General features: G+C 37.0%; 1 protein-coding gene across 1 annotated transcript in view; it reads left to right on the forward strand.

Annotated features, from left to right (window-relative positions):
• The window catches only part of PTH (parathyroid hormone), a 96,247-nt gene that overhangs the window by 5,058 nt on the left and 64,259 nt on the right, over positions 1-26,930 (forward strand). The gene's annotated exons all lie outside the window — the stretch shown is intronic.

The following is a 26,930-nucleotide window of genomic DNA, read 5'->3' on the forward strand; positions in this document are numbered from 1 at the left end:
TTGGGTTTTGTTGTTGTTGTTGTTGTTTTGTCTGTCTTTAGTGGTGTTTGTCATAAGGAGGAGAATTGTAAAATAAGATGCTCCTTTCACCTTGTTTCATGTCTTCAGAGCTTGGCTTTGTGACCAGTGAGAATATTCTCTCTGGTCTCCCCAAACTGGAGCATACAGATGTTGGCTTGAATCAGGTAACCAGCCAAAGAGGCTGGAAACCAAGACATAAAATTACAAGCAGCTCTTTGTCTAACCTTGCCAGCTCTCAAGGAAGTTTGTCTTAGTGAGAAGTTCCAGTGCGTAAGGAGACTTTGTGGTCTTACCTTCATTTTCTTCATAGTGCTAGGAAGCCCTTATCCTAATGTCGCCCAGTGGGTGCTGCAGGTTAGCTGGTGCATAGCTGGAAGCAGCTCACATTCCTGTAGGAAACAAGAGACACCGGTTTCACAAATACTGTTCGTACTGCCTGTGACAATAAAGCGCTTTACATTCCTAGGCTGGCTCTGAGAGTACACTTGCTGGATCTTGGGAGGGCTGCACCTTTGGTGCTCTTTGGGGTTGCCTCTTGTGTCCATGGTTAAGCCATAAAAAGGCTTGTTGATTTTTTTGGTAGCCTTTAAAAAAATGGACATATAGTTGATTTACAGCATTGTGTTAGTTTCTGGTGTACAGTAAAGTGACCCAGTTATATATATATATATATACACACACACACATATATATACATATATATTTTTTATATATATGTGTATAATTCTTTTTCATGTTCTTTTGCATTATGGTTTATTACAGAATATTGAATACAGTTTCCTACTGAATACAGAATACAGTGCTATATAGTAGGACCTCATTGTTTATTTTATATATAGTAGATTGTATCTGCTAATCCCAGACTTCTAATTTATCCCTCCCTCTCCCCTTGCCCCCCCATAACCATAATTTTATTTTCTATATCTGTGAGTCTTTTACTGCTTTATCAATAAGGTTGTATCATATTTTAGATTCCATATATAAGTGATATCATGTGGTATTTGTCTTTCTCTATCTTACTTCACTTAGTATGATAATCTCCAGGTCCATCCATGTTGCTGCACATTATTTCATTCTTTTTTATGGCTGAGTAGTATTTCATTATATATATATATATATATATATATATATATATATATATATATATATATCTCACATCTTCTTTATTCAGTTCATTTGTTGATGGACATTTAGGTTGCTTCTATATCTTGGCTATTGTAAATAGTACTGTTGTGAACATTGGGGTGCTTATATCTTTTCAAATGAGAGTTTTCTCCAGATGTATGCCCAGGAGTAGGATTGCAGGATCATATGGCAACTATATTTTCAGGTTTTTAAGTTATTTCCATACTGTTCTCCATAGTGGCTGTACCAATTTACATCCCCACCCACAGTGTAGGAGAGTTCAAAGGCTTTTATGTTTTAAGCCATAAAAAAAAAGCTTATTGGTTTTGAGTCACAATTAAAATAGGTGTAGTCTTGAATATTTGGACTTTTATATCTAAAAGGATTTTTTTAGAGAGATCTCACCATAAACAAATATCCTATTATTACCTATAGGAAGATCAAATTGAAAGGAAAAAATTAATAAGGCAAAGATAACTCTTGTATAAGTTAGTAAATTTTGTGTTTCTGAATTTATGCCTAACTCATGGCTAAGATTAAAAATGAAAACTATAAGATCTCTTTTTGCATCTTTGTCTCTATATGACTATGTGTATATATATTTTTCTACCTCCAGGTGATATTACCAAAGTTACTTTGTAAAAGAGCTCTGTTTAATTGGTTAAAAAAAAGTGCTTATATAAATTAAGTTTTCCTAAAACTCTCAGAAATATAGAAACTAACCCAGATGTTTCTCAAGTTCACAGAATCTGAGATAATCTTTGGTAAATAAAAGCTAGTTTAAGTTTGTTGGTTTAAAAAAAGCAGTCATGTCTACAGGGTTGTCAACATTAAACAGAATGAAGACATACAACTTTTTCTATTTGGGTTTACTAGTCACATGAGTTTATGTTATCTCTACTAAATGTTTAAGATTGTAAAATTTTAAATTAAATTGAAAATCAAGTTGTACAATAAAAATAAATTGCTTGATGTATGTCAAACACAGCAGTACATAAAATAAGTTAGAGAAAGTCATATGTTTTAACTTTTAGGTTCTTTAATTCTGTGATTTGTAAAAATAGTCACCTGGTTTATAGATGAGAAAACTAATTTAAGATTATGCTAGCTTTATTTCAGAGTCCAGAATAGAGGAAATTTTAAAGGGGAGGAATAAAATGTGGCAGAATATGCCATTCCAAAATATGCTACTTTGACATAAGGATTATTTCGAACTAAAGACATTTAAAGAATAGCAGATGCAAAAGTGGCCTTCTAATCTCCCCATTTCTTCTTGAAAACAGGAAATTTAAAACTCCCATGTGAAAGGTACCCTCCCTTTAGAAAAGAAATTCTTCAATGGGGAATCAAAGCTGAGAGAATCCTATAGAAACACACCTGTTAATTCTTATCTTCCTTTAGCCTCCCCATATAGTTTACTTTCCCACAATTGCTTCTCTTTGTTCAACTTAATGTGAAAAAAGGCCTGTAGGTTTTGCTTCTTCTTTGGGACTTCATTTTCTTATCAGAGTCCCCGTTTCACGTAAAACATTTGAATTTGTATATGTTTCTCCTGTCTTGTGTCAGTTTCATTCTCAGGCCCAGCTGAAAAACCCTAAGAAGGTAGAGGTAAAATTTGTCGTCTCCCCCGCTCTCCACCCCCCGACCCCGGCCCCCGCATTCTCAACTGCCTCCATCGATAGACCCTGTTTATTGATAACGGTGTTCTGGTGTTCTCTAGCTCATAGGTATTTAGAGAAAGAGGAACAGTATTTGTAACATTTCTTTAAATACCATCTGCTGTCCACTTTCCAAGTATCACTGTGAAAAGAAGAAACCATTTGGCTGGCCAGTTTCTTCCCACATCTGATTAGATGGTCATTTGCCCTTCTTTTGTGGGTGCCATTGTCATTGTTTGGAGCTCATTTGGGGGGCAGTAGTAATTCAATAGAATCCTGAGACCTGGAGATTACTTTTTTCTGTCTTTTTTTTTTCCTTCCTTTTTTAGGGATTTTTGTACATGAGTCAGGACAGAGCTTCTGCCGATGCCCAGAAGTGGGCATAAGTAGTTCATTATCTGTATTCTAACCTCACAGCATGTCCGAGGTGTAAGGCACAGACTCTGCTTCCCGCTCTTTGGGTGGTGCTTTTTGAGAACTGTGCCTAAATTCCCTAAGATCAGTAAGTCATCTCACCCTTGAGCTTCTAGGGAGGGGCCAACTCCCAGCAACATCTGAAACAAAGGACCTGAACTGGGGGAACCATGGGCAGCAAACCACACCTATGTATAAAAAGTTGTCAGTGTATACAAATGTATGACTCTTTAAGGAAATAAAACTTAAGCTGACTCAGTCCCTAATCTCTTTTTCCCCAGAGCTGAGAAGTGTACAGATTGGTTTCTTTATAAACAAAGCCATTTAGTCACTCTGTTATGATATTTATTAAAGCAGCCAATTTTAGTATTCTCGTAATAAATTAGTCAGTGGTTGGCTTGAGAAAAGTAGAGCCCAGTGATTCAGAGTCCTGACTCTAGCACTGAGGGCCTGAGTGTAGAATCCCAGCGCTACCAATTAATATCTGTGTAACCTTGGGCAAGTTATTTACCCTCTGTGCCTCAGTTTCCCAAGGGTGAAATGGAAATGATAGTAATGGCGCTTACCTCACAGGGGTGCTATGAAACTGAATGAGTTAATATTTTAAAGCATTTTAGCACATTTTCTGGAACATGGTAAGCCCTACCTAAAGGCTTACCTTTAAGATTGTTAAATCCTAAGGGGGAAAAAAATAGAGTGAAAGAATTCCCAGAACCAATTATAATGTCTATCCTTTATTTGTTGAAGATACAGTAATATGACAAACACTTTATAGATATTATTTCCAAGCCTCACAACAAGGTAGTTACTACTGTCTCCATTTTACAGATGAAGCAGTGAAAAGATTGGGGAATTTAAATTCTAAGAGCACATAACTGAGTGGTGGAGTTCATAATTCTAACCAGATGTGTCTAATTCCAAAGCATGTGCCCTTCCATTGCACAACATTGTCTCCTAAAACTTATCCGACCATTCATTGTTTTCATGACTCAACTCTAATAAACGCTTTACCTTTATTTATATCTTTACCTATTTTTGAACTGGTCTAAGAGTAACTTTGCCTATCCCCTCCATCTTTCACAAATGAGAAAATTGAGATCTTAAGACAATAAGTGGCTTTCCCAAAACTACCTAATTACTTAATGACCATCAAGTAGCCGTTGAATACCAGCTATCATTTGCTGGTAAGAAAAGGCTTATCACAGTGCCTTTCACATGGTAAGCAATCAACACTAGCTATTTGTATCAATTCTCATTTATTAATTCATTTATCAAGCATTTATTAGGCATTTCCGACAAGTCAAACACCTGGGAATACAAAAATGAACAAGATATGATTCCTTTTAGATCTCACACTAGTTGTTCAGTATGGGAGCCACTAGCCACATGTGGCTATTGAGCACTTAACATGTGGCCTGTCTGGATTGGAATATGCCGTAAGTATTAAGAACACACAGAATTTTGAAGACTTAGTACAAAAAAACCAAGGTATAATACCTCATTAATAAATTTTAATTACATGTTGGAATGATAATATTTTGGGATATATTAAGTTACATTAAATTATTTAAATTCCTTTTCTCTTTACCTTTTTAAATGTGGCTACTAGGAAAATTAAAATTACATATGGCTTATTATTATATTTCCATTGGACAGCATTGGTCAAGATGGTAAAGAGGATGAACACAATAAAATCTAAGTGCAGTGAGAATAGTCACTAGAATGTCTGTGGGAGCACAGAGGAGAGACTGCCTTGGTGTCAAGAAGAAGAGGTAATATTTGACTTGACTCCTGAAGGAAAAGTAAGAATATTGTCAGATGAGTATTTTCCAGGCAGTAGGTGAGCATGTAGAATGTCATATACACATGAAAAAATAACTGACACATTTTTAATTTGGGGCTGGGAGAATGGAAAGGAAGAGAGAAGATTTTAGATGGCCATATTTTGAGCAATGGCAGTGGGAACCTGTAAGAACACAGAACCACAAAAGATATCTCAGAAGTAAAACTGACCAGACCTGGTAACTCATGTCAGGGAAGCAAAGAAAAGAGAGTGATCAAGACAGATGCCCAGATATATTTGTACATGGCTATGTAGTGACATTTCCATCTGTCCCTCTGTTCATTCACCAGACATTTATTGAAGGCTTACTTATGTGCCAGGGAGTAGGTAGTAGTGTTTAACGGGCTCCTGGTGACAATGTCTTAACATTATGTGATTATGTTTGAAATATTCATGAGAGATCAGAAAAGGATAAATTATTAAGTCCACATTTAATTATTGACCCACTAATGAAACTTTTATTCTACTTCTGTGGAATAACATCTTATTTTCAGGGGCCTTAAATGGTCAAAAGTCTTGTACTAAGACGAGAGTGGGGATTCCTCATCTAATGAGATAGTCAGTTAGAATAGGAATCTGGTCCCTGAGGGGAAAGGTCAGTCCACAGACTGACAGGTATGAAGTTTGATAATATAAAGTTTAGGAAATGATGTGAAGAAACAGGAACTCCTTCATAAACTGCTTGTAAATTAGCACATTGCACTTTGAAGAGCAATTTCGCAGTTTGCAGTAAAATTGAAAGTGTGCGTTTCACAGAATTCAGCTGTTGGATTTCTGTATCCCTGAACACTGCTCTGCAAAGCAAGGCTCTAGCACCCCAGGCATGTGTGGGAAGAAAATATGAGAGCTTCTATAGATGTATTTTATATATATATATATATAAATGAAAAAGAAATTGAGCTTTTTAAAATTTAGTATAAGGATTGAAGCTGGTACCTTTCTTCGATCTGTGTATCAGGTATCATGTGGATGCTGACAACTCTAAACTTTAAACATCGAGACTTGTCCTCTCTCCTGAACTTGGCCTACTAAGTATCTTCACTTGGAAATATATGATTACATTGAAAAGATGGAAAGAATAGGCAGATGACAGATCATTTATTCATAAAACAAATGAATCAAGAGATAGCAGTATATGCTTATTATTTAAGTTTATCAAGGTAAATGACAAAATTCTATCTTGAGGTGCTAGAAGCAAATCTTCCCTCACTGCCATTCCCTGGAGGTGCTGTTCTCTTCCCTCTGACAGTGAGAGTGGACTTCGGTCAGTGCCAGGTCAGTGCAAGAACGGCATGGCAGTGGAGTAGGGTGTGGGGTGGCTGAGAAGCAGAGAGGACAGGGGCTGACCAGAGGCTGAACCATGAGGCAAGAAATTAGTGTAACAGAGAATCTAAAAGAAAGTTCTATGACAAAGGGCAAAGCAGTATGTCAGGGAGTGGGAGAATCATGTGAGAAGAGGTATTGGGATAGAATTTGCCCTTTCTTACTCCTCCTTTTCGTAAAATATTAACTTGGGAAGTTCCCAGTCCAATCAGCCTTTCTTGACCATAAGGGTAGTATAAAAGTTAGGAGGGAGTGAAGAGGGTGATGAGGAAGGACATGGTGTTGAATAATACCATGACAATAGCAGGTTGGGCTATTTTTCCCCTTTCTGGCCTGCTTTCCCCTTCACCTCTTTTACCAGGGCACAGTATGGAAATGGGAATCAGAATGGAAGGGGAAACTGAGTCAAGGACCTGGGACCCTGGCAAGGATCAGCTCCCAGAGGGAGGAATGAGGAGGGGTTAACTGCTCATCCGCAGTGTAAAGGGAAGGAAATTCCCCACTCTCTACCCAACCCTGGGAGATAAATTCACAAAAGTCAGGCATTTCTAGGCCCAGGCTTGTCTGTAGTCAGGATAAGACAAAAATTCTCTCAATCAAAAACCACCCTATCCATTTCTTAAAGTTGCTTTTACTTACTATAGTAGTCACACATACACAAAATTATGCATAACAAAGTTTGAACAATGAAACAGAAAAAATACTCAGCAACCTTGGTTTTCATTCTGGCTCACTTAAGAAGATACTCCGTGTGCCTCTGCTTGACTCACTAACACATGGTAGTTGTCATTGTAGGGTTTGGTGAGCTTTGAGTGGTAAAGAAAAGCTCTTGGTTATAATAGCTGTTAAAAATTATTGACAACCAGGTTAGGGTCATGTTGGCCAAAAGAACTTGAAGTTCAAGGCAAAATTTCAGATCAGATAAAAAGTGAGAAAGGGGAAGAACTAATACTTGAAATACGCATGGCACGAGTACTTCTCCATCTATGAAAAGAAAAGTGGCAATTCAGGTTGCACAGGCCTTCAAACATAGAGTGATAAGGAAAAGCACAAACAATGTACACAGAAATGAAAGAAAAATTAGTTTTACAGGAGGGAGAGAATCAAATTCTTTCAACACAGTGAAAACCTGGTAGAGGCTAGATTCTAGAGTCATTGTTTATTGCTGTTGTGCCCTAATTCTTCCAACATACAGCCGTAACTTTTACTTAATAAAAACATCAAGGGGGCTGAGGGAATCTCACTTTTGAAACTGGTATTCATGTTGTTCAAGAAAGTAAAAGGAATGCCAAGATATCAGAGATAGGCTTTCTTGTATATAGCATGTATGGTGTTACTGGAGGTATTGCTGGGAGAGCTTGCTTCCGGGAGGCCTAATGGGCTAGAAAGCAACGTGGATAAAGGGGTGGGGGTGGGAGGTGGTGAGGATTTGGGGAGGGAACCCACCAGATTGTAGGGTCTGAATTTGAGACTTGCTAGTCCAAAGAGTAGACTTTGGACCCTGTAATGAGCAGATTTTCAGTGAGAAATTCATAACAAAATTTTCTGAGTCGGTACAATTGGCTTCAATGCTGGATGATTGATTTGTAATTAGGGGCTGTATCTTTCTTGCAACACTATGCTCATGTGCCCTCTTCACTGCATTCCTTTCCCAGGACCACAGTCCCTTGTAGGCTGAATCAACAATCCAAAAGCTGTTGGATAAGCAGGGAATTCCACCCAAAGAATACAATTAGACCTAGGCATATTTCAGCCAGCTCAGGCCTGGGGAGATATTCTTGACCCACTGAAGAACATTTTTATTATACTAGACACTCTGTCAGAATTTGCTTTTCAGAACTGTCTATACTTTTAGAATAATTTTAGATTAACTAAAATGTTGCAAAAGGAGTATCTAGATTTCCCATATACCCTTCATTCAGCTTCCTCTACTGTCAACATCTTAACACAAACACCATACAGTTGTTAAAACTAAGAAACTAACATCGGTATAATACCATTAGCCATGGACTTTATTTGGATTTTACCAGTTTTTCTACTGATGTTCTTTATCTGTTCGAGGTTTTGAACCAGTATCCCATGTTGCAATTAGTCATCACATTTCCTTAATCCTCTTTGATCTTTAACAGTTTCTCAGTCTCCTTGTTTTTCATGACTTTGACAATTTTGAGGAGTACTTGTCAGATACTTTGTAGACTGTCCTTCAGTTTAGGTTTTTCTCACGATTACACCAGCATTATTGAGTTTGGGGGAAATTACCACAAAGGTGAAGTACCTTTTCCTTACATCATATATCAGGGGGTATATGATATCAAAATGATTTATCACTGATGATGTTAACTGTACCCACTTGGTTAAGGTAGTACCAGGCAGTTTTCTCCTCTATAAAGTTACTATTTTTCTCCTACACTCTGTTCTTTTTGAAGCAAGTCACTAAATCCAGCTCACACTGAAGGAGAAAGAAATTACCTCTATCTACCTCTTGGAGAAGAAAGTATCTGCAAATATTGTTTTGAATTCTTCTGTAAGGAAAATTTATTCTTTCTCTAGCACTTACCTATCTACTTATTAATTCATTTGTTTATGTCAGTATGGGTTCATAGATATTTATTTCCTTATTTGGGTTATAATAGCATGTCATTATTTTGTTGCTCAAATTATTCCAACTTTAGCCAAATTTTTCTAACTCTGAGAGCTCTTTCAGGTTACCTCCTGTGTCCTTTTATTGGATAATTGTATTTAGAAACCAAGATTTGAGTGCTGGGTATGCTCATTGCTCCTGAAGTGCCATTGCTTCTAGGCTCACTCAGTGTGCAGAGCTAGCAAATATGAGTGTTTGTGTATGTGTGTGTGTACACATAAATATTAATCCATGTTTCTGTATCTCTCTGCACATAAAATAAACATGAGTTTGTACAGACATCACCAACACTAATGCAGTGCTAAAGGATTAATTCTAGATTTTTCTCCTTGATTAATTTTTAACTTTTTCTCTGACATTTAGAAATCTGGCTCCTATTGTCTACAACTTATTTAATTATTCTACCCTAGTATTTATATAAAGGAGTTTCAGAAATGCTGACTCATATCAACTGGAGTATAGTGGTTTTATATGTGTGTATGTATACACACACACACACACATACATATATACATATATATCTTTTTGTCTTTAGCCTGAAAGTATCCAATCAAAACATGATTTTCCAAATTTACTTAGGTCAGCTCCTGTTTTGTTTCCCCACTTCCTTCAGTCAAGTTGTATCATATACTTGTAATACAATTAAGTTCATTTGTCACTGTCTACATTCCATCCTGGGATCCCTGGACATCCTGGTTGATATCTCTAAAGTTTGTGTGTGGAAGTTCACTACTTGTGATGCATTATTCTGTGGGTTGTGACAAAGACGTAAGTCATCTGTCTACAACTACAGTATTACATAGAATATTTCCATCACCCTAGAAATTCCCCTGGACAGCCCATTGTAGTTTAAACTGCTTTAAAATACTAGTTTCCCCTATTAATTTTTTTATTCACTTTAACTGCCTAGCTGTTCTGAGGGTCTTGGAGACATTTTACTGGCTTCTTATATGTGCTGAGTTGATAAATTTAGAATTCAGAGAGCACTTTTCTTTCTCATTTCAAAGATTTTGGAAGGCTCCTTAACTGCTGCTCACTCCACTACCATGAAATAACTAAATAGCTCACCCATAAAGTCACAAGGACCCAAAAATTGCTTCCCAAAGACTCATTTGAGACTGAACTAATGGGACTGTTCCATCCCACCTGTAACATCATATCAGAGTATGGATATGGAAAACCTTGTTGGAAAGCAAAGATATATATTTAACCTATTATTTGCAGTTGGTGAGGACTTTGTATTTTTGTAATGAGTAACTCCCAAAGCAATCTGTAAGGTGCTACTTGTTCAGATATTAAAACCTCGTCTTCAAATGTCAAAAATGCTCCACTCAGTTGAGATGTCTGTCTATACTGGCTCCTTGATGGTTCTTCGCCGGTCTCATACCCTTCTAGAGTCTTCCGAGAATTTGATAAAAACTATGAGCTTATCCCCAAAAAAATGCATGAACATACATCCACTTGATGCTGTATATAATTGGAAAGTATCATGAACTTACTATCCCCACCGGAAGATGGGAGACCCTCTAGAAAGTCCATGGATTCCAGGTTAAGAATCTTTATCTAAATACTAGTAAGGCAAGTTGATGAACACAACTTGGGATTTGTTGTTAATTAATGGGTGTGTTCTACTGTAAAGTAAAATGTACATATTTACATTGTGATGGTTAATTTTATGCATCAACTTGGTTAGATCATGTGCCCAGTTGTTTTGGTCAAACACACCAATCTAGATATTACATAAGGGTTTTATTTTTTTTAACATGTGATTTACTGTTTAAATCAGTCAACTTCAAATAAAGCAGATTACCGTCCATAATGTGAGTGGGCCTCATTCAATCAGTTCAAGGCCTTAAGAGCCAAGATTGAGGTTTCCTGAAGAAGAAGGAATTCTCAAGACTGCAACATAGAAGTCCTGCCTGAGTTTGTAGCCTGCTGCCCTTCAGAATTCTCCAGACTGCAGCATTCAACCTGAATTGCCAGGCTGCCAGCCAGCCCAACAAATTTCAGATTTGCCAGCCCTTCTAATTTCATGAGACAATTCCTTAAAACACACACATAGAAAGCCATACCTCACATATGTAGAATCTCCTATTGGTTCTGTTTCTCTGGAACAGAGAATACATATATCAAACTGTAACAAATACACAGTGAATTCCCATAGAAATCTCCAGTTTGCTTCTTACTATGAAAAATGATGAAAACTCTTCCTTAGTGTTTAGCTAGGTATTGCCTCTGTTTTGGTTCCTCTTGTCTTTGCACTATTCGAGTCCCGTAGATAATCTTTGCTTTGTCTCATGCTGTTCTTATTCTGTGTCAGCCTGTGCTTGGATATTCTGTTGCTGTGTAACAGGTTACCCCAAACCTAGTGGCTTAAAACAATATAGACGTCATTATCTTACAGTTCTGGAGATCAAGTCTTAAATAGGTGTCACTAGGGCTACATTCCTTCTGGAGGCTTCAGGGGAAAATCGATTTCCTTGCTTCTTGTAGTTTGGAGAGGCCACCTGCATTCCTTGGCTACGGCCCTTTCTTTGCATCACTTCAACTATGGTTCCATTGTTACATTTCTTATTCTGACTCTGACCCTCCTGCCCATCTTTTATAAGAACTTTTGTGATTATACTGGGCCTAACAGGAAAATCAAAAAATAATCTCCCTATCTCATGACAACCTAATCAGATCTTAAAAACTGCTTTTGCATGTATGGTTAACACAGATTCCAGGGATTAGGTCAAGGGTATTTTGAGGACTCATTCTATCTACTACAGATGTCCTTTTTTCTAATTTATTCTCTGTTTAACTTAACCTTTATTTTTATAAAGTTATTTACAAAGTTCACATTAAATACAATTTTGATTAGTTTATTTTATAGGTCTAATACTCTGCAGAAGTATTTTTCACTTGTTAAATCCCAATTGCTTTTCTCTTTTTCTGACTGCAGGATTTTGAAGCATTTCTCTCTGTATATCTAAGACCTCTACATTCTTTATGAGTTCTGTCCTGCCCTTTGCATGTCAAAGGAAGGACAGTTTAGCAACTCTTTTGGTAAAAAAAAAAATTATTAATATTCTAGCTGAAAATGGGCTTCCTCCCACTAGAGAGTGGTGTATAGATATGTAGTGCATATGCTCAACCACTATTCTCCCCTTCATCTTTGCCAATATTGGTTTTGGTTTGATTTTGGTTTGAAGTTGTGACATTCAAAAATGTTTGCAGATATGGGCAAATGTCTCCTGGAAGGCAAAATCATCCTCAGTTAGGAATCACTGTCTTAGACCAATCATACAAATCTGGTTCTCCCTTTTCAGTGACTTATTTAGGGAAGGGTATATGATCAAGTTCTGGCAAAATGAAAGGAGAAGTCTACTCAGGGGTCGGGTGGAAGGAAGAGAAGTTCTTAGGAAGGCTTCCCTTTCTGTAAAAAAAGAGAGCTAAAAAATGATAAAGCTCTTTCAGTCCCTCCCCTTCCTTGCTGCCTGGGATGCTGGAGTGTATGAACTTAAATCTTGGAGTGGTGGCAGCCGTCTTGTGGTTTTGGGGTCCGTCAGAGCAGAAAGATGGAAAGAGCCTAGATCCTTGATGACATAATTAAACTACAGAAATAACCTTGGAGCTGACTACATCTAGATACTAAATGTGTAAGATAACAGAATGTCTTTATTGTTTAAAACATTGTTGGGACCTAATTAAACTTAAAAGCTTTTGCACAGCAAAGGAAACCATAAGCAAAACAAAATGACAACCTATGGAATGGGAGAAAATATTTGCAAACAATGTGACCAACAAGAGATTAATTTCCTAAATATACAAACAGCTCATACATACAGCTTAATATCAAAAAAACAAACAACCCAATCAAAACATGGGCAGAAGATCTAAATAGACATTTCTCCAAAGAAGACATACAGATGGCTTACAGGCACATGAAAAGATGCTCAACACTGCTAATTATTAGAGAAATGCAAATCAAAACTACAATGATATATTATCTCACACCAGTCAGAATGGCCATCACTAAAAAGTCTGCAGATAATAAATGCTGGGGAGGATGTGGAGAAAAAGGAACTCTCCTACACTGTTGGCGGGAATGTAAATTGGTACAGCCACTATGGAGAACAGAATGAAGATTCCTTAAAAAATTAAAAATAGAGTTGCCATATGATTCAGCAATCCCACTCGGGGGCATATGTACAGAGAAAACTTTAATGCAAAGAGATACATGCACCCCAAAGTTCATAGCAGCACTATTTGCAATAGCAAGACATGGAAGCAACCTAAATGTCCATTGACAAATGAATGGATAAAGAAAATGTGGTATGTATATACAATCGAATATTACTCAGACATAAAAAAGAAAGAATGCCATTTGCAACAACATGGGTGGACCTAAAGATTGTCATACTGAGTGAAGTCAGAAAGAGAAAGAAAAATACCATATGATATCACTTATATGTGGAATCTTAAAAAAATAATACAAATGAACTTATTTACAAAACAGAAATAGACTTGCAGACACAGAAAACAAACTTATGGTTACCAAAGGGGAATGGGGATAAATTAGGAGTTTGAAATTAACATATACACACTACTATATATAAAATAGAGAAACAAGGACCTACTGTGTAGCACAGGGAACTATATTCAATATCTTGTAATAACCTATAATGGAGAAGAATCTGAAAAATAATACTTATGTATATCACTTTGGTGTACACTAGAAACTAACACAACATTGTAAAGCAACTATTTGTAAATAAAAATTAAAAAAAAAAAATTGTTAGTTAGAGATTCTGTTATTTTAAGCCAAAGCATCCTAACTGATAGGATTATATAATAAAACATAATAGAAATAAGGACCCACATTAAACACTTTCCACCCCCTACAAAGTACTCAAATGGTGAAAGTTTAGGTGAGTGTGGGTTGTTAAAGAAGAAACATCTGTAACTATTTAAATACTTTGCAGAATAAAAATGTTCATGAGTACACCTAAGGAAAATTTAATAAGAATTTCAATTCAATAAAGTAAGAGCTTGAACACCAGATAAAACAACAACAGGAGATGGAAAGGGAAATTGCAGAGTTTTGAAAACAATTCAAGGACCAAAATCACACACTGTCTCTAACAAATTAATATGAAATAGGAAGAAATAGAATGGATACAACTGAAAAGATATTTCTAACACAAAAGAAAGCCTGGTTAATCCCTATAATTGCAGAAGGAAGAAAAACAAAGGTTAAAGCAATTAGAAGTTCATCATTGCAGAGGATAAACATTATCCAACATAAGACTAATTATTGTCCCTGAAACAGTAGGCTTAGAAAATGCAGCAGCAAAAAAAAGCATTAAAAGAAATTGAATGTGTAAATTAAAGTGCCCATTTTGTTCTAGAAAAAACGTGGTGTGAAATGATCTACTTGAGATGAAACTTGTCAGATTAAGTTGAACTTCAGGAATTAAGGAATGTTCTTCAAGCATGCACACAGAAAAAGAAGGTCATCTATAAGAGGAGAAAATTGGATTATTCTTTGACTCTTCCACAGGAATATTCAATGCCAGAAAATAATACAGCAGTCTCTAGAAAGTTAAAATGTGAGACAAGAATACTACACGTATAAGGAAGCATATTAATATCCCTAAGTAGAAAGGAACCCAGGAATCACGTTACCCAGGAGCCCTAGCACAACACTACTTTAAAAAATCCATATATTTATGAAATTTAAGTATAGAGAAGTTAAAGTAAGAGGATTGGTGGTAAAGAATGAATACATTTAAATATGGAGTTTAATAACTCTGATATAGAGCATGGTCTGAAATGATGTTCACCAAATATTTCTGATAATTATTTCTGGATGATAGGGTTTTTATTTCTTTTTACTTTTGAATTAATATGTTGCTGTGCTTCTTGAATGCTTTTCAAGGAATCTGCTATTTTTACATTTTCACAAACACAGTAGTCATTAGTTTAAAAATAAATTTATGATATAGCTTAAATAAATTATCTCTAGAAAGTTTAGGAGCGGGTGAAGCAGTCTTTCATTTTCTTGGCCTTAGTTGCATTACTAAAGTCCTCCCCATACTCTCCAAAAAAAAAAAAAAAAAAAATGGAAGAGTAGAGAAAACTTCCCAACTCTATGAGCCCAGTATTACCATAATACCAAAACCAAAGACATCACAAGGGATAAAACAAAACTACAGACCAATAACCCTTGTGAATATACTCACAAAAATACTCAGCAGAATAATAGCTGCATATTTGTGCATTTGCAAACCTTATCTAGCTGCATATAAAAGGATTATACACCATGACCAAGTGGGATTTATCCCAAGAGTGCAAGGTTGGTTTAACATACAAAAACCAAGCAATGTAATACACCACATTAATAGAATAAAGTTTAGAAATCATATGATTGTCTCAATACTTCTGATAAAATACATTTGACACACTAAGAATAGAAGGCAACTTCCTCAATCTGATAAATGGCGTCTGTGAAAAAAACCACGCTAACGTCCTAGTTAATTGTGAAAGTTTTAAAGCTTTCCCCTAAGATCAGGTGCAAGAAAAGAATATTTGTTCTTGCTACTTCCATCCAACATTGTGCTGGAGAGTGTAGTCAGTCCAATTAGGCATACACACACACACACACACACACCCCAAAAAAGAAAGAAAGAAAAAGAAAAGAAAAAAAAGATGTAAAAACCATCCAAATTGGAAAGGAAGAAGTAAAACTACTTATACTTGTAGAGGACATAATCTTCTATGTATAAAATCTCAATATTCCATTAAAACCATTAAAACTAAGAAATGAATTAATTCACCAAAGTTGCAGAATACCAGATCAATACACAAATAATAATTGTGCCTAGGTACACTAGCAAAGAACAGCCAGAAAATAAGATTAAGAAAACAATTCCATGTTCAATAGCATCAAACAAATAAAATATTTCTAAATAAAAATTTTAATTATTAAAAACTTTGAAAAAAATTAAAGAAGACCTAAATAAATGCAAAGACATGGTCACAGATTGGAAAACAATATTGTTAAGATGGCAGTACACCCTAAATTGATCTATAGATCCCATGCAATTCCTATCAAAATACCAGCTTTTCTTTTGATCCTAAAATTTACATGCAATAGCAAGGGATCCAAAATAGCAAAAACAATCTTGAAAAAGATCAAAGTTGACAGACACACAGTTCTTGATTTCAAAACTTACTACAAAGCTACAGTAATTGAGACAGTGTGTTACTAGCATAAACATAGCGATATACATTAATGGAATCAAGTTGAGAGTCCAGAAATAAACCCTTATATTTACAGTCATTTAATTTCAACAAGGGTACCAAGACAATTCAATAGGGAAAAGAATAATCTTTTCAACAAATGATTCTGGGACAACAAAGTATCTATATGCAAAAGAGTAAATTTGGACCCCTTACTTCACACCATATACAAAAATTAACTCAAAATGAATCAAAGAACTAAATGTAGAGGCTTAAAACTATAAAACTCTTATTAGAAAACATGAGTATATGGTTTCATTACTTTGGATTAGCCAATGATTTATTAGGTATACCACCAAAAGTACAAGTAACCAAATAAAAAAATAGATTAGACTTCATCAAAATTAAAAACATTTGTGCTTCAATGACAAGAAAGTGAAATTAACCACAGAATAGGAGAAAATATTTGCAAATTATATATCAGGTAAGAGACCAGTATCCAGAATACATAAATGGCACTTTCACCTAAACAATAAAAAGACAATCCAATTAAAATATGGGCAAAGGATTTGAATAGACATTGCTCCAGGGAAGTTACACAAGGAGCCAGTAAGCACATGAAAAGATGCTCAACATCATCAGCCATTAGGGAAATGCAAATCAAAACCACAATGAGATACAATTTCACACCCACTAGAATGGTTAAAATAAAAATGAAGGACAAATGTTTTTGAGGATCTGGAATGGAACCCTCATACTTTGCAGATGGTGTTTGCCAGTTTCTCAAATATACATAGAATTACAATATGACTCGGTAATTACACTCCTAGATATATATCCAATAGAAGTGAAAACTTGTACGTGATGGGGGGAGGGTATAGCTCAGTGGTAGAGCGCGTGCTTAGCATGCATGAGGTCCTGGGTTCAATCCCCAGTACCTCCGCTAAAAAGAAAAATTAATGTAAATAAACCTAATTACCTCCCCACCAAAAAACCCCAAAACAAAAAAACACAACAAATAAAAAAGTGAACTTAAAAAAAAAAACAAAAAATTTGTACATGACGTTCGTAACAGTGTTATTTACAATAGCCATTAAGTGGAAACAACCCAAATATCTTATCAGTTATGAATGGATAAATAAATAGTGATATAGCCATACAATGGCATATTGTAGCCATAAAAAGAAATAAAGTACTAATATATGTTACAACTGTTACAACATGGATGAGGCTGGAAACATTACACTAAGAAAGGAAGACAGATGTTGTGGGCACACTGGCGTGTGCCGGTAAGGTGGGTTGGTAAAAGAATTTACCAGAGATTAAGTATGGGAATAGAAAAGGAGTTTATTAGGGTACAGTGTCATAGGCAACAGCAGGCCACGTGGACAAGGGGTGCCTGTGTGAGCCTGGGATGGAAGTACAGGGTCTTTTATTGGGGGGAGGAGCTGGTGGTCACAATGGGATGGGGGCTGTGTGATTAGCTTGTGCACAAGATCTGATTGGTTATAGGTGAGGTAAGAAGTTTAGGGTCTGGGAAGGGTTGGGGGGTTATGACTCTGATAAGGTAGTCACCTTGATCTGTTACGAGATTAAGCATTCTCTAGGGCTATCAGTTTGTTAGGGCAAACACGCCCAGCAAAGAATGTACTTTATCTTTTGAGGAATCGCCAGAGCCCAGGAATGGGGGTTGTTGGACTTTGAAAGACATCAGCTGGCCCCACAACAGGCACACAGTGCCACATATTGTATAATTCCATTTATGTGAAATGTCCAGAATAGGCAAATTCATAGAGACAGAAAATAGACTGTCAGGATTTGAAGGGAGGGAAAAACAGAGTAACTGATGAAAATGTTCTAGTATTATATAGTAGTGATAGTTGCGCAAGTTTGTGAATATACACCAACCACTGAATTGCATTCCTTAAAAGGGTAAATTTTACGACATGTGAATGATATCTGAATTAAAAAAAGAAAAGAATGAGGGAGAGTGAGGGCCCATATATTGCCCCTGTTTAGGCTATCTCTGAGTCGTACCATGTTAAACATTAACTGAGAAAGGAAATACTATAATATTATGACTCCTTTCCCTTCCCACATGGAAAATGTGCCAAGAGAAAGCTGACAGAAAAGTTAAGAGAATCCAGCAGAGCCAAAGACTCTCTGCAGAAGCAATTTGGAGTCTTTTTGGTGAGGTTTTAATAATTTCTGTAGGAGATAGACAAAGCAAAGCAGAAGAGCACCCTTTTCCTCAGCAGTCTGCCTCAGCTGTCTCTGTTAAAAGGCACTGAGAATCATTCAAGTAACAGTTCTGGGAACTCTGAGTCCTGGGGAACTCACAGGAATACAAAGACAGCAATCGCAATCACGTGGGAAGGCCTGTGGCAACTCAGCAAAGAACAAAAAGCCATGTTGTTGGGCAGTCAACAGTTCTTGGTTTGGCTTCCCAAATACCTTTTCCTCTTCTTAGCACCCCCCTTCCCCCTCCCCCTTCCACTTTGATTAATTTGTTGGTGCTTTTATTTGAGGCTTGGCTTATGACCCAAGCTAGAGGAGAGACTCCTGACCCAAGCTACGGCATTGTATATTCCCTCCTTGGAATTTGAATCTCTAGCACAGGGACAAAGAGACTCAAGCTGTCAATGATCAGATTTACTCACCGTCTGTATGGCAGCATGTTGACCAGACCATTTCTGCCACTGAGACAGCTGTTATCTCTAGGGCTGTCTTGGTTCCCACCAGTTCTCCAGTTGACTCTTCCACCTACTGTCAATTTGATTATATCCCTAATGCCTTTTGAATAAATTCCCTTCTGCTTAAGTCAGTCAGAGCCACTGGCTGGGTCCTTTGGGACTGGGTGGTCATACAGAATCCAAAACAGCTCTTGGGTCCAGCAGTAGAAGTTCAAGAACTATCTCTCTAGTGAAACATGACCAACAACTCTGTCTGTCTGCTACTCTCTGCGTCTTTTTCCCTTCCTACTGCCAGTTCTTCCTCACTCTTTATCTTTTCTCCAGCTCACACTTTCTGTATACTCAAGCTTTCAATTATTCTCTTCAACACACACTTGGCCCCTGCAGGGGAGGAAAAACTTTTCCTCTACACTCTTAGGTTCTGTGACAGGCTTGAGATCTAAACTGACGGAAGACAGATTAATGGGAGAGGTACACAAATTTTATTTAATACTGTTTTGCGCACCTTGAGCCTTCATAGGAAAACTGAAGACCCAAAGAAGCAATTAAGACTGGGAGCTTATATATCTTTAAAAAACAAAAACAAAAAAACCCAAAGAACAATAAATTTGTGGGGAAGTGACAAGACAAAGAAAAAGTTGAACCTCCTAGGAGTGGTATATTTTAAGAAAATGACTAGGAAATATTAGGGAAAACTAACGGAAGATAAGGGTTGTTTTAGTAGGTTGTTTAGTAGATCCATTTTGGCATTGACTCCCAGTCTCTTGGTGGTAAGAATGTCCTCTTCCTGGTACAGAGAAGGCACTGATGTGCTTTTAAGTAGAGAGGAGGAGTTCAGAGAGCCCTTCCTGCATCTCCTGTTTCTCAAATGCCATGTCAAAATAATCAGCATGCCAAAGTGGCATATCTGGGGATGGCGTGTTCTGCTCCCCTCCGGGATCAGACTTCTGAGCCTCTGCTCTCATCTTGAATTTACTGAATCTTTCAGGATTCAGCAATTAAACTCCTGTGAGTGAGAGTCTGCCACAGGTCATTCCCCAGTAACCAGAGTGCCACACAGGGCCAGGACCTGGGCGAAGCAAGCAAGTTTCCCAGGGATCAGAACTTCAGAAGGCATGCACTCTGTGATGCCAACCATGCACTTGTACAGTCCTGAGAGGGAGTGCCTCCTGACGTGTTGTTTTCTGGAGGTCTTGCTGGCCTCTCCCTAGTGCTGGCCCTGGACTGCCTCAGCGTAGTGTTTGGAAACTGTGCCTTATCCTACCCCCTTGCAAGAGCCAGCCTAATGCTTGCTAGAGTACCCTTGAGCCAATTTCTTCTCCCTAATGTACATTCCTCAAATCCCCAAGGTCCAAGGAAAGGGAATTGCTTTTATCTTTCCTACAGAGTCCTCGTTTCATGCTCCAGAGTTTACCTCATCTCAAGATGATTAAAGGTGGAAACTCACGTTTTCTTCACCTCCCATTCTTGGGGCTGTCTGCCCTTACCTTAGGCTCTCCCCATAAGGTTCCTCTGAAAATAATGAACAGTCCATTTTCCAAAATATGAACAACCCAGTCTTTTATAACATACATGTAGGCTTACAACCAGACAGTTAAGGTCGTTTTGAGATAATTGCAGCTTGTCTCTAGTTCTAATTTCCTATTTTTAATTACCTGAACAAAAATCACATCCATTTCTTCAAAATAGAGTTTTTAGGTATAGTCTATTCTAATTCTAGATTGGGGGAAAATGATTTTAATATCATTTTCAGGGACACGTTTCTGCTAAAAAAAATTACCAATTTACTTTTCTAAATAGGACACTCCATTTTTCAACTCTCTTTATTTGGGTATTTTTTTTACTGAATTCCCTAAGAAAAGTTGGTAGGTACTTGACTCACGTTCATGTAACTAAAAAATCATGCAAAAATAGTACTTTCCAGAGCACAGAGAAGGTCTTCTCTTAAAAGTAACCTGTTTTTCCTTACTGGATGGCAGAAGGTACTTTCAGCACATAAAGTGAAAATGTTCTTGCATCCACATTTTTTGTAAAGTTCAGTCTTTCGTAAGCAAACTCCCTCCTCGATTAAGGCAAAGCATTTCATGCTGTTTCATTGTAGAGGATGTGGGCTGGCCTATGTATTTGTTCTTTAGGCAGGAGCCTACCAGACCTTAATTAGCTGTGGCCATGTAGTATGGGGTGAGGTGGTTCCATAATACCCAAAAGGTTATTCAGTCTGGGTGGGTCATGGGTGGTGCTGGGCACATGGCAGATATTTTGATGACTCTCTGGCATTCAGTATCAATCCAAGTATGTCACAACCACAATGAAGAGCTTGATGCAGACACAGAGAACAGCACAGTGTTATCACAGTGTTCTAAGAGTTGGCATATAGCCCCTCCCTATTTTCCAGAAACAGTGTTGCAAGAAGCAACCCAAGTTCCTCTTTGAGATTTCTGTTTTTACTGAGTAGCACTGTGCATTTGTCACAGGAAGAGCAATTGTCCAAAGACCAGAACAGAGCAGGTGAAAGGAGTTCACTACATAGTGAGGGGGCTTTAGAGGTGTTTGGTCATTTTGTAGGAGTGAAATGACTGGTTTTCTAGCTTTAGGAATGTAACCCTTTATTTGGTCCTTTGAGTTTCCTTTGTGCAGCCCAAGAAGAAATCAGCAAGTGAGATAAATTGTTAGGTAGACACCCTCTGGCTTAGAATCACATTCAGTGGGACATGATTTTGCATTTTATTTTATTTTGTTTCTTTTTTTTTGTTGTTCTGCTTTGTTTTTAAGCTTAAACAGATGATAAATTAATAGATGAGACAGAGGATGGAAAATGTTTGCAGTTCCTTTCCTTTTATTTCCACCTTCAGGAACATTTTTGATTTTGTAAGCATTTTTATTTACTTTGTTCTTTAAAAACATTTTCTGATTGTTGTATGTCTGACTTCCCTTTCTCTGAAATAATGCCTTCCTTACCTGGCTCTGACTCAGCTTTTGAAAAAAATTCTCACTTTTTAAAAGAGCTTTAGAAATTTGCTGATTTTATCTCAGGAGCAGGGAGATAGGTGGCTTATGCCTTATGTTGCTATAGACTGGGTTTATGAGGACTGTTGTTTTACTATATCTGGAAGTCTCCTCTCTGAGTCACAGGATAACTTTACTTCTTAGTATAGAACTTGGTAAGACTGATACTTCTGCATAAAACGTAAGTTTAAAACAGAGGGCCCCAAGTCAAATTTTATCAAGTTGCCCATATTTAATTAAGTCTTGGATTCCTATGGGAGCATGGAGTGGGGGAAATGTACCATTTATTGAATACATAGTGTCCTAGTCACTACACATAAAATTTGTATTCAATCCACATAACTGTTACTGTAGAAAGTGCCATTCTCTCTACTTTACAGATTAAAAAAAAGAGATACATTTAGGGACGTTGAGTAATCTACTGCCCAAGATCACCCAAATGGATAGATAGCAGAGATAAAATTCAAACTCTGGTGGGGGAGTGTATAGCTCAGTGGTAGAGTGCATGCTTAGCATATGCAAGGTCCTGACACCTCTGTTAAAATAAATAAATAAAAACCGAATTACCTTCCTCCTGAAAAAGAAAAGATATGAAATTGTAAAAAAAACAAACAAACAAAACAAAACTAACAAAAAACCCCAAAACAAACAAACTCAGAATTTGCAACATTAAAAAAAAAGAATTCAAATTCTGACCTGTTTTACTTAACACTACTTTTCTCTTGCATCACTTGAGACAGTGACTAGGTAACAGTTACATATTGTTTATAAAAATTTTTGCCCTTGTGTCATACAAATGTTAAATACTTAAAGAACTCCAGTTCTATCTTAAAGCTTCTTTCTAACTCTGCCATTTCACAAATATTTGTGTCTTCCTTTCCTCTAGAAGTGACTCTTTCTTGGATGACCCTGCTATGCCACTTTTTACATAGTCAAAGTGTAAGTGGCATATTTAACTCAGTTTCTCTAACACCATTACATCTTTAGTTGACCATCCGATCATGAAGCTTTCTATCTGGCTGCCTTCCAAGGTAACTCAAATAGGTTTAGGGCTGCTATCGGCTTCCTTGAACTGTAAGGCTATGAGGCCAAAGATGGAGTATCTTTTACACTCTGTCAAAGATCCTAGGGCCAAATGATGAATAACAGAGTCATATCTGAGATAGAGATAGGGTAGTATGTATAAAAAGGGGTCTTACATAGTCAGGAATGCCAGAGGCAAGTATTAGGAGCCTAGGTACAGAGCTAAAGAAATGAAGAGAACCAGGAAAGGAAAGAGTAAGAAGTAGCAGTCATTCCCAGACTTGTATGTACTTAAAGAGATTGTGGCCTGTAAATCTGGGCTAGAAGCAAGGTATTTGTATCATTAACAAAGGCCAGAACTGATTCTAATATGAGAATCCCTGGGAAGAACATCACTGAAAACAGAAGGTATCTACTGATGAATTCCCCATTAAGGAGAAGGAGCAGGGGCTATCAGTGGTTGGGATTTGATCTCCTCCACTCTCAGCCCAACTTGGTGCACATGGAACTGATCCATACAAATGGGCAAATTTTCAGAGAACAGGGTGAGGGAGTAGAACATTTTGCTTACAACCAAGACTTCCAAAGGGTAGAGTGGATTAGAGAGCTTGCAGAGGATTAAGATATTAGTTAGACTAGCTAGAGGATACTCAGAGCCATATAATTTTGCAATATAATTTTGCATGTCCCAAAATGTGCTTCTTGACCACACTTCCCCTTGCAAATGCTGCTTTATTTCTCAAGGCCACTTTACTGCAAAACTCCTCAAAAGAGTTATTTATTATCCCTATTTTATTTCCTGTCCTCATATTCCCTCTTAAATCTTCCCAATCAGGCTTTATCTCTGCAACTTTGGCAAAGTTATCAATTTTCATGTTTCCAGATCCAGTGGTTATTTTTGGTTTCACCTTGTTAACTTCTCAGCAGTCTTTGATACATTTGCCCATTTCCTCTTTCATGAAATGTTTCTTCACTTGGCTTTCAGGACATCATATCCCTTTGATTTTCCTTCTACCTCATAGGCCATTCATTCAGAGTCTCCATTGTTGATTTCTCCTCCTCAACATTTACTGGAGTCCACCAAGGCTTAACGCCCAGCCCTCTTCTTTATCTACCTTCCCTCCGTACATTATTTCATCCAGTCTCATCACTTTAAGCGGCATCTATATGCTGATGACTCCCCAAATTCTTATCTCTAGCCCTGACCTCTACCCCATCCCAAGTCAGTAACTTTTCCTACCCCTTCTTGGTAACTCCACTTGGAAAGTGTAAAGTTTATATGACTAATAACTATCTTTCTTCCTCCAAACCTGCTCCTCATATAGTTTTTCTTATTTTAATAAGTGACAACTCCATTCTATTGTTCAGAACAGAAAAAATCACCCTAGATTTCTCTATTTCTCACACCTCACATCCAATCCCTCTGGAAATCCTATTTCTTCTACCTTTAAAATGTAACTAGAGTCTGACCAATTATCACTACCACTTATGCTCCTGGATTCAAGCCACCATAGCTCTCAACTGGAATAATCAAATCTCCTCATTTACCTTCCTGCTTTTTATATCCCACCTTCCCAAATAGTCTGTTGTTAAGTCAGCAGCCATAGTGATTCTTTAAAACAGAATTCAGATCATGTTACTCTTACACAACCCTCTCATCCCACCCCACCCCAACCCTTCAACCCCTGCATTTCCAATCAGTGAGAGGATACATTTTCAGTTCTTGGCATTGGGGTATTCCTTTGGCTAAATTTTTTTTATTGAAGTATAGTTGATTTAAAATATTATATCAGTTTCAGGTGTACAACATTAGTGATTCAATATATTTTATATGTTACATGTCATTTAAAGTTATAAAATATTGGTTGTATTCCCTGTGCTGCACAATATATCCTTGCAGCATGTTTATTTTATACATAGTAATTTGTACTTCTTATCTTGCCCCTCCCCATTTCCCTCTCCCCACTGGTAACCACTAGTTTGTTTTCTATATCTATGGATATGTTACTATTTTGTTATATTTATTTGTTTGTTTTATTTTTTAGGTTCCACATATAAGTGGTAACATATGGCATTTGTCTTTCTCCATCTGACTTATTTCACTAAGCATAATATCCTCCAGGTCCATTCATGTTGCTACAAATGGCAAATTTTATTTTTTTCATGGCTGAGTAATATTCTACTCTGTGTGTGTGTGTGTGTGTGTGTGTGTGTGTGTGTGTGTGTATCCCATCTTCTTTATCCATTCATCTGTTGATGGATACTTAGATTGCTTTCACATCTTGACTATTGTGAGTAATGCTGCTATGAACATTAGGGTGCATGTACCTTCTTGAATTAATGTTTTCATTTTCTTTGGATAAATACCCAGGAGTGGAATTGCTAGGTCAGATGATAGTTCTATTTTTAGTGTTTTGAGAAACCTCCATATTGTTTCCCACAGTGACTGAACCAATTTATGTTCCCACTAACAGTGTACTAGTGTTCCCTTTTCTCCACATCCTCACCAACATTTGTTATTTGTAGACTTTTTGATGATAGCTATTCTGACAGGTGTGAGGTGATATCTCATTCCTTTGGCTAAAATTTGAAGTAAGAACTCCGTATTTGTTTTCTATTTCTATTTAACAAGTTACCACAAACCTTGTGGTTTAAAGCGACACAAATTTATTCTCTTAGAATTCTGGAGGTCAGACATTTGAAATCAAGATAGCAGCAGGGCTGCATTCCTTCTGTAGGCTTCAGGAAAGAATGTATCCTTACTTTTTTAGGCCCTAGAGGCTGCCTTGCATTCCTTGCCTCATGGCTTACTCCTTGTAGCTCTCCAACCTCTTGCTTCCATCACTGTCACATCTCCTAGTACTATTTACTCTGATCTCCTGCCTCCTCCTTATAAGGACCCTTGTGATTACTTCAGACTCACTCAGATAATACAGGATAATTTCTTCATTTCAAAATCCTTAGTCACATCTGCACAATTCCTTTTGCCATATTTGATAACATTCGGGGTTCTTGGGGGACCACTATTCAGCCTACCACAATTTTTTTCTCACATTTTTTACAAAAATAAATTTCAGACCCATGTTTAAAAAAAACTATATCTTTCAAAGAATAAAAGGAAATTTAAGGGAATATATTTATAACCATGGAGGTAGAAAGTTCTTAAAATGAATTTCAGCAATCTAAATCAGAGTGACATAAGTGAAAATTTTAAAGAAGGAGGGGAAATCCAAAGTTCTGTCCCTCCACAAAAGCAGTAAGCAAACTGGCAAAAAGCTGTCACAACCAACTTTATCAGAACCTCTAGAAACTAATAAAAAGTTGACAGTAACCAGGCAAATACTTAATCAAGAAAAGAACAGCTGAATCTTTTTTTTTAGTTAATTTTTAAAAATTTTATCTTTTATTGAAGTGTAGTTCATTTGCAATGTTAGTTTTGAAAGAGCAGAAAACTAACAAGATGGCTCTTGAGTTGTTCAGGCCTGTACTTTTAGCTAAACTGATCTTATGACTAACACACTCCCCTCCCTGTGCACTCTTATCGAATAACTTATCCTTCTGTCCTAGATATCTTGAAAGAACATGATGAACTGAACCTCAAGAAAAGGGGCAAAGCCTCCTAAATTCCTCCATAACAACAGCAAGCTCTTATCAAGATGAAGAGAATGTAACATCCTGTAAAATGCCCTGATTGTGATCACCTTTTCGGTTCCATCCAGTTTTTCTATAAAACCTCAAGACCCCAATCCCAAGATGGATTCACAGTTTCCAAGGCATTAGCCTACTGTGACTCCCCTTTGCTGGGCAAAGCAATAAAGCTGCTCTTTATTTTGCTCCCAAAACTCTGCCTCCAAGTTTGAATTCACTTTTTGGGGTGCAGAGGCTGATTTTTTGACAACAGTTTCAGGTGTACAGCAAAGCACTTCAGTTATACATATATATAATATATATATATT

Source organism: Camelus dromedarius, chromosome 12 (assembly GCF_036321535.1).
Source record: "Camelus dromedarius isolate mCamDro1 chromosome 12, mCamDro1.pat, whole genome shotgun sequence".
In the NCBI taxonomy this organism is placed as follows: Eukaryota; Metazoa; Chordata; class Mammalia; order Artiodactyla; family Camelidae; genus Camelus; species Camelus dromedarius.